Raw genomic sequence first — 9,020 nt, 5'->3', positions numbered from 1 at the left:
GAGCTGTTGCTTTCCCCTTATTCTTTACACAATCTGCGTCTAGGCTGCTTTCCTGGTGGCTGGCATTGCCTCAGTATGTAGAAAAGGGAAAATACTGGAGGAGAAGTCAGTTCCTCAGTCAACCAATACATCAATTTTGGTTTCATATAATAAAACCTCTGGTGCAAGAGAGGCTGCTGCTGTGACAGGATTCTGAAGGTGTTATATTTGAAATGTAATCATTAATCCATGCATTTTCAACACACTTCACCCAACATCAGTTCTACATCTTCAATGTCACAATGTTTTGGTCCTATTATGTCTTAGTAATTATCTTATTAAAGCGATAGTGTAAGTTTTCCAAAATCCTTTTAGAGCTGGCTGGATAAGTAAATCCTAAATGAACAAGAAAGGATAAATTTCTACTTGTAGTTATGTCACATCAGAGTGGACCAAGCCCTAAATCAAACTTACCTAGCTACCCCATCTCAATTCTAATGATTTCTTTCCTTTACTCCCTGTTTTTCTTTTCCTTTTTTCTTTTTCCAGGCCGCAGATGTAGTCCCCTGTTCAACCTGGGCTGCCACAAAGACAGACAGAAAGTGCAGGGACTTTTTTCTTTCGCATCTTAGTGCAAAGCAAAAGAACAATGTTAGATTGTTTGATGTCTATCGGTGGATGCAATACTCCCTGTTTTTCCTCATCATTCTGCTATTCACACAGGCAGAACATTAGGAGGCCCATCACTCATTCATTTATTCATCTATTTGTTTTTCTAATCAACAGGTGTTTATTGAACACAAACTAGGAACTGAAACTAGGCACTGTTCTGGGATACAGCAGCGAACAAAACTGATATAAAACATCTCTGCCTTCTTGTAGATTATAGATCAGTTGGGTAGAGTCAATAAAAAATAACTATGATAAATAAATTTGATACTGAGTAGTGATATATTTCCCCATGGCCTTCCCCACTTTTGGGTGTCTGTGTCTTCTCTTCTGTCTCTTACACAGATGCTTGTTACTGGATTGAGGGCCCACTAAATAACCCAAATGACCTCATCTCAAGACCCATGATTTAGTTATATCTGCAAGGACCCTCTTCCAAACAAGGGCATACTCACAGATTCAAGAGATGGAGGCAGTATGTTTTTTTTTGGAGCCACCATTCAATTGTGTTTTTCTCGTAGGGAAGACCTTTCTGGAATGGAACTTTTGAATTAATACGTAAAAGAGGCAGAGGAGGGAAACGAGCAGACTCGTGGGGCAGCGCCCTCCAGTGGGCAGGGCAAGCATGAAGGCCTTGCCCACGCTGCTCGAGGAATTGACAGGCCAGGGGGAACCGATGGAAGGGGTGGAAGCAGAGACAAGTTCTGTTTGAACAAGGCAGTGAGGTGGGGGTGATGGTTGCTTGACCCACAGTGGTCGCTGCAGAAGTGGTGAGAAGTGATTGGATTCTGAATATGGTTTGATATCACAGACAGGATTTGCTTCTGAATCAGATGGAGGTTAGAAGAAAAAAAGGAGTCAAGGATGACTCCAAGCTTTTGGCCTGGGCCACTGGGAAAAATGAAGTTGATGTTTGCTGACATGAGGAAGACTGGAGTGGCAGAAGCTTAGTTGTGAACAGCTAAGCTGTGGAGCTCCAGATGTGGAGGTGGCTCCTAGCTATTCAGATTCAGGTGAACAGGCAGTGGGATCTACCAGACCAGCAGACAGGGGATGTCAGGGCTTGAGATTTAAGTCTGGACGTGGAGCCTAGAGAAGATCCTCAGCCAGGAGACTGAGTGAAAGCTCAAGTGTGGGACGGAAAGAGAAGTGGTCCAGGGCTGGGCTCTGGGTCAGCACCCACAGTGATCCACAGTGGTCCACAGTGGTCCACAGTGGTCCACAGCTCCAATGCTTAGAGGTCCAGGAAACACGGAACAGAAGATGTCTGAGGAGAAGAGGCAGGTGGGAATTCAGACAGCATGAGGTGTGGAAGGCAAGTAAAGAAAGTGTTTGTTCTTCTACTTCCCCAGATGCATCCTTCAGCGTAGCTGTTTCTCCCTTTTAGTCATTTCTTGTTACTCTTCTGGTCTTCCTATTCTCATTGTCTTTCTCATTTCATTAGTCCACACTGGGGTGATTGTACTAGAAGCAATTCGTGGTTTCGGACCCCCATTTCATCCATCACAGATGTACTGGCCCCTCCCCTAGCTCAGACCCACAGCTGTTCGGTGGGGGCAGGGGTCCCTTATGACCACCTGAGGGGGAGAAGAAAGGCCAAGTGTAATTTGTGGGCGGGTCAGCTTGGAAGGGAGTACAAGCTCAGTCTGGACTGCTGAAAGACATAGGTGAGGGGAAAGCTAAGGGTTAGTGAGTTGGGTGGTGCATCTAATCATCCAATTAGCAATTAAGGAGAATGGCCTGAGGCACATGGGTTCATGAGCGGTGGCAGAAATAGTCAGAGGGCTGCCAGGAGAAAGGTGGACTATCAGGGAGAAGCAGGTCTGGGCAAGAAGCAGGTGGATGGGCACCAAGTGCAAAGGTCTTGTTTCTTCCGTGAGAGCTTCCCAGACAGCATCCACGATGCATGGGGCACTCAACAAACAGGTATGGAAGGGCTCACTCACCTGAAGCCAACGAACCTCATCAGTGACCACCCAGTCCGGGCAACATGGTCTGTGTACGGAGTAGCCACGGGGGTAGGAATGGTGGCAGTGTGTGAGCCCATCAGCGGGACTCCCACTCACCAAGGCTCCTGTACTGCCAGAGTCCAACCAAGACCAGTGCTGAGCCCTGTATGGCACCTCCCTTCCCACCAGCCACTCGGGGCAGGTGGACCACAGTGCACTGGGTGGCACTTGTGTCACTGTTCAACTGCCCACCCATCCCCCCCTCCCACCCCCGGGGCCGCCACCCAATGCTGTCTCCCTCACTCCCTCGGAGGGTCTTTACTGAGAACACTCCCCATTTACTGTCCTATGTGCAAATACATATCTAGCACAAGATAGGAAGAGATTCGAAAGCAAGAGGAAAAATAGAAAATGAAAAAAATGAACATCTGATGTGTCACTGATTAACATACAGAATGTTATGTCTTTTCTCTCCGAGTCTCTGTACCTCATACCTGCACGTGCCATTTTTATTTCATTACATGTTTTTCAAAACATCCACTAGGTGGAGAACTTGCATCAAGTTTGCCACAAATTATGAGGCCATGCCAGCCAGTCCAGGGAGCTGCGTTTATTTATTTATACCATTATTGAAATGATGGGTTCTAACCAACAATGAAATGCATTTATGGCTCTTCTTAGTGGCCTAAGCTTTTCAGACATTATAGACCTGAACACATTATAGAGAATTACATTTCTCTTGTGATTGACTGTTTCTATGGATGTTTTCTGCAGGAAAAGATTAACTATGTGAGGACAAGGCTCAAATTTCTGCATAATTATTTTTGTTGAACACTGCCTCTTCGTTAATTTATTACGATTTATTCTAAGCTCTTTTACATTTGCAAGATGATTTTTTTTAAATTTCTGGAAGTGAGTATTGATTGAAAGATAACTGAAGATTAAGAAAATAATTTTATTCATTAAAAAACCTTCTCCATGGATGTGACTTTTTTACTCTTCAATTTTCAAACACCGGGCAAAGAACTTTCTTCTCACATGCACTGTTATTCTTGCTGATTGTCGAGAAAGTTTTATTGAGGTCACGGAATGTAGGTTAATAGAATTTAGTATACTGCGTTCTTGTGCAGCTGGGAGCAGTAGGAATGTGGCCAAATTCAGTGGCCAGCCATCCCAGCCACGGGAGGGAGCACTGCACCAGGAATTCTGCCTGGCTCCTGGTGTGGGAGCTTGTCTCCTGCCGCCAGAGTCAAGTTCCATGGAGGGCATGTTTTTTACATTCCATCCAAGTGAGGATGCAGATCTGCTAAATGAGTGTTGGCCACACCCAACTCTCGGTTTCCGAAGCTGGCTCCCATTCGTCCTTTCTACAAAGCTGGGTGAAGACAGGTGGCCTTTACAACACCCCTAATTTTTCTGGCCCTGGCCTGGCTGGTCCACAGTGCAGTGTGTCCTTCTGGAGTCTACTGCCTCTTTCTCTGGGTGCATCTTAAAGCAGGAATTGGCAAATTGATGCCTGATGGTCAAATGCAGCCCACTGCCTGGGTTTTTACAGATGACATTTTTCAGTCGATTTTATGATAGGGAATACTGACTTGTAACTACTGTTGAGTGAAATATTGTTCTCCTCTCCCCCTGCAAAATTCCATTCTTCTTGTGAACAGACCTGTATTACAGAAATTGTACTCGATTATATTTTGAATTTTGTCAATTAAAAGTTGTAGGCATTTGTTCTCTCTCTTGTTATATAAGTATCTGTATAATATCTCTGATTTTGCCCTTTGACCTGCAAAGCCTAAAATATTTACTATCTGGCCTTTACCTAGAGCAAGTTTACTGACGCTTGCTTTAGAGGGTCTATTAACTTTTTACACCTTCTAAAATCACACATCCAATTGTGTGTGAGGCATGTGATTTATTTCTGGAGAGAGGCACCTGGCTTTCTTTTATCTGAAAGGTGAATGTGATCACCAAAATGTTAAGAATTTGACAATTCTCACTGGATGAGTCCTATCCATTGCTAATAATAGTAATAGCTCTAAGTGTTGTATGGGGCCAATGTATAAAGAATTGTCAAAACACTGTCCATAAAGAATTCAAGGCAACTAAGTAGGGGTGAATCAAGTTGTTAAAATTTGAGAGTGATTCTTTAGTTATGATCACAGAGTTTATTATTTTTGCTGAAAATAATATAGGTACTTAGTAAGTTATTGTTTAATCAACTTTGTGCCATAATGTAAAACAAATAGGGCCCCCTTTTTTGACACACTTGAGAAAACCAGTGTGCCTGGCACTGCATAGGTTTTTAGTTTGGGTTCGTGACTGAATGACCCACATGAATACGATTAATGGTGTATTTGAAAATGGGTTACTGTCAAACGCACATAGTAATTAGAGTTATGAAATCAGCTATTCTTAAGAATTTTAAGCTAACCTAATCAGGACAGCACCTATAAGGAATGAGGTTATAAATAATGTTATTTGGCATTTCCTGTATTTTGTAAGGCTCGCTCTGCTGTAATGACCACAAGATGAAGGAATTAATGCCTTTAGAGAACAGAGATGGCCAAAGAGCCTCCTGGCAATTCATAGCGATTCCTTAGAACGCAAGTTTGATGCTTTGGTGCCATTCAGTTAGAATTTCTGGAAGGCTGAGTCTATTTTAGCCATTTCAGATCCCATCCATGTGAGTACTCAGATCTGCTAAATGAGTGTTGGCCACGCACAGCACCCCCTTCGTTTCTGGAGCTGGCTCCGATTCATCCTTTCTACAAAGGTGGGTGGAGACACGTGGCTTTTACAACACCCATCATTGAAAAAAACCAGGGGCAGAAAGGAAAACAGAGATGTGACCACTACCTGGAATCAAAGCCAGTGTATTCTTGTCCAGGCAACGTGGGAAGTGTGGTCTCAGAGGACTGTACTTTTTCCCCCATAGAACACTTGCTCTAGTTTATCAAAGGGAGGATTCACACGTCTTCTTTGATTGAGCTGTTTGTGTTACTGCAGATTCTGGCAAATGTCTCCTAGGGCTTAGCTGAGTGGTTTGGGTACAACATCACTGGCTGCTCCAATTTAAGAAACGCTCACGAGATTGCATGAAGACAAAGAGTCTGCAGAGAGGCTCCAACGCTCTAATCTGAGTTCTGCTCTGGGAAGTCCTTTCTAATCCTCTTGTATCCTGCTGTGGCTAGCAGTGTAAGGAAGGGCAGCAAGAGCAAAAGCTGCAGGATACAGATTTAATTCAATCTAGCAAACATTTACTGAGTACCTCCTGAGTGCCAGACACTGGGCCAGGTTCTGGGGATGAGAAGATTAATAGGACATGATTCCAGAACTCAAAGGGGTCACAGTTTACAGGGAGAGATGCACAACCACATGAATAATAAAACAGAAGCAGGGTGCAGAGGGGATTCATCACTGAAGGGATGGCAAGGATGTGTCTTCCCTGATAAAGAGATGTTAACAGGCAGAGAGGGGGCAGATAGGCATCCAGGGCAGAACAAGCAACATAGGCAAAGTTAAGAAGGTATCAAGGTCTGTAGTATTTGGGGTGGAAGTTGAAAGGTTTTATCTTAAAGAGAGGTGAGAGAAAAGACTAACAGTGTGGACTGGGGCCTAACTGTTGATTCATTCATTAGCTATTGGAGATAGAATAGCAAAGATAAACAAATCCCTGCCCCTGAGGAGCTTACCTTTGGGGGAGAAAGCAGATAATAAACACAAAAAACAGGCTGATTATATAGTATTCATAACAGCTCGCTAGGGCTGCTATAACAAAGTACCACAAACTGGGTGGTTTAGACAACAGAAATGTATTCTCTCAGTTCTGAAGGCCAGAAGTCCAAGATCAAGGTGTCAGCAGGGTTGATTCCTCCAGAGGGCCTTCTTAGCAAACACCAGAAGCATTGTTCTGATTTCTGCCTTCATCTCCACATGGCATTCTTCTTGTGCATGTCTCTGTGTCCGAGTTTCCCCTTTTAATTCGGACACCAGACATATTGAATGAAGGCCCACCTTAATGACCTCATCTGAACTGGGCCATGTGCAAAGACCCTTTTCCCAAAGAATTACATTCACAGGTACTGGGGATTAAGATTTTAACATCTGTTTTGGGAACATGCTTCAACCCACAATAGTATGTAAGAGAGTGTAATAATGCTTTCCAGCATAATGCAGTGTAAGTGTGTTGGGGAGGGTATCTGTGTATGAGGCAGGGTAGGGAGAGGGTTGCCATTTTCAATAAGGTGATTCAAGGTATGACTCACTGCGGAGGAGGCACTTGAATAAAACCTGAGGGAGATGAGGGACTGAGCCTCTGGACAGAGGAAAAATGGTGCAAATGAGTTAGAGCATCTAGGGGATCTGAGGCGTGGGGAGGAGGCCAGTGAGGCTGGATCCAGGTGAGATGAAGGCCATAGAAGGGGAGGAGGTCAGTGACCATGAGCTGTCGGACATGCAGAGTCCTACTGCCATCAGGAGGACTCTGATTATGGAGCCACTGGGCAGTTTGAACAGAAGAGTGAGATGATCCAACTTGGGTTTTTGGGTTGCTGTGCAGAGATGGTATGGGGGCAGGGCCAGGTGGGTTTGTGAAATGGGTTAGGAGGAGACTGTAAGGGTCCAGGTGACAGGCAGAGGTTGGTTGAACTCAGGTGGTGAGGAATTTAGAAACACTGAGTTTGAGCTATGTTTGTTTGACACAGGAAGGTGGAGATGGGGAGGGAAGCCGAGGTCAGCTCTAGAGTTAGATAGACTCGAGCTCACACTAACCTAGGCCATTTCGTCGTTTTCTCAGAGATGAGGCTCTCTTTTATGAATTCATGGACTTTCATATGCAGTAGGACACTCCAAGAGTGTTTTTGGTTACATGTTTTCTGTGTTCTTCAAGGCACAGCTCCATTTCTTCCTACTCCTACCTAGTCTGAAGACACAGACATTCATTGATAAGCAATCATGTGCTGTGGACTCTCTCTCTTCTTAAAAATAGAAGACAGACACAGAGATAAGTAACTCAATGTGATCTAGACATTCTGTTCTTGCTTGTTTTGGGTCTGGTACAATCCAGAGCAGTGACTTTCTTCATTGAGGTGGCAGGCTTTGCCACATGTGTGCCATGGGGGCATACTCTACTAGGTAGCAAGGTAAAGACAAATCAGAGTGGCTCTGGGGTTGACATAACCTCATCCTCACCCACTTCTCCAATTTACTTGTGTGCCAAGTTCCGAATCCTTTTTTCTTCTTCCTTCTGTAATTGTCCTAGTTCAGGCCTGAGTCTCTTCTCCTGGGCTATTCCAGTGGTTTCCTCAATGATCTTCCTACTTCTGAACTTTCATCATTTTCTTCTAAACTATTTGTAAATTTATTTCCATAATGTTCCCCCTAAAATATGAAACTGATTATAGACATCATTTCCTGCTCCCTCTTCAAACCCCTCCACAGCCCACATGGTCTTACAGAAGCCTGCGTTCTCTGTCCTGGCCCACAAAGCTATTCCCACCCAGATGCGGTTTTTCAACTTCTGTGGCCCCTGCTCTCGACCTCAGATTCCAGGCCTTGTCCTCACAGCACTGGTGCTTTTCCTCCCACCCTTGTAATCTCTGTGCTGAGAAGAAAACTTTCATCCAGAACCGTGATCATGATTTACTATCCAGCATCTTTGTTTGCGTTGTTCACTCTTGTGGAATAGTCAAAGGGCCTGGATTTCTAAGCCAGCAAGACCTAGATGGCTCTGAAAATGATCAGCCATGTGACTCTGATCGGCTACGTAACCTTTCTGATAGGAGACTCAATGTCCTCATCTGTACAACAGAGATCACCCCATCCACCCGGCAGGGCTGTTGTCAAGAAGAAGCACTCAGTGAGTGACTTCTCAGTGGTGACTACAGTGAATACATTTAAGATTGGAGCTCGGGGGAGAAAGTCGGGAGTTGGACTTCCAGGAGCTGTGGAGGTCTGTGGAAGCTGTGGTCATTTAAAATGTCCCAGGCAGATGGAGAAAGTGTAGAGAAAGAGACAATGACCTAGAACAGATCGTACACAATTAACTGACATTAGGCTTTAGTCTAACACACACTCATACCTCACCAACTTAAATTTAGCTAATTTAGATTTTATGACATTGCAGACAAAACTGGGTTGCAACTGACTTCCGTGCTATTTATGAGACAGTTAATAGGGAGAACATGATTAAGAGCTCCTAACGTGGGGGCTGTTTAACCTACTTACACAAGTCACCTAAAATTACATCGGTATCAGTTTTGCAAGATTCATTTATATTGAGACACTGTGTTACTTTAAATGGTTTAGAGGTGTAAACTTGGAATTTTGGAGCTGCAAAGGACATAGAGATTGTTAGCATATGCCCCTTGTGTTTAAGATGAGGAGGCAGAGGAATGAGAAGGTCAGCTGACTTGTACAAGC

At 44.2% G+C, this 9,020-nt stretch overlaps 1 non-coding gene across 1 annotated transcript; it reads right to left on the bottom strand.

Annotated features, from left to right (window-relative positions):
- Positions 1–533: 533 nt before the first annotated feature.
- On the bottom strand, positions 534–663 carry LOC123833434. Its single transcript, XR_006788264.1, has one exon. It is a non-coding gene; the product is annotated as a small nucleolar RNA SNORA31 (small nucleolar RNA).
- Between the last annotated feature and the right edge of the window lie 8,357 nt (positions 664–9,020).

The sequence above is a fragment of the Phyllostomus hastatus genome, unplaced genomic scaffold, assembly GCF_019186645.2.
Source record: "Phyllostomus hastatus isolate PE091 unplaced genomic scaffold, TTU_PhHast_1.1 phas_scaffold_21, whole genome shotgun sequence".
NCBI lineage: Eukaryota > Metazoa > Chordata > Mammalia > Chiroptera > Phyllostomidae > Phyllostomus > Phyllostomus hastatus.
This window is presented reverse-complemented; position numbering and strand designations above follow the sequence as displayed.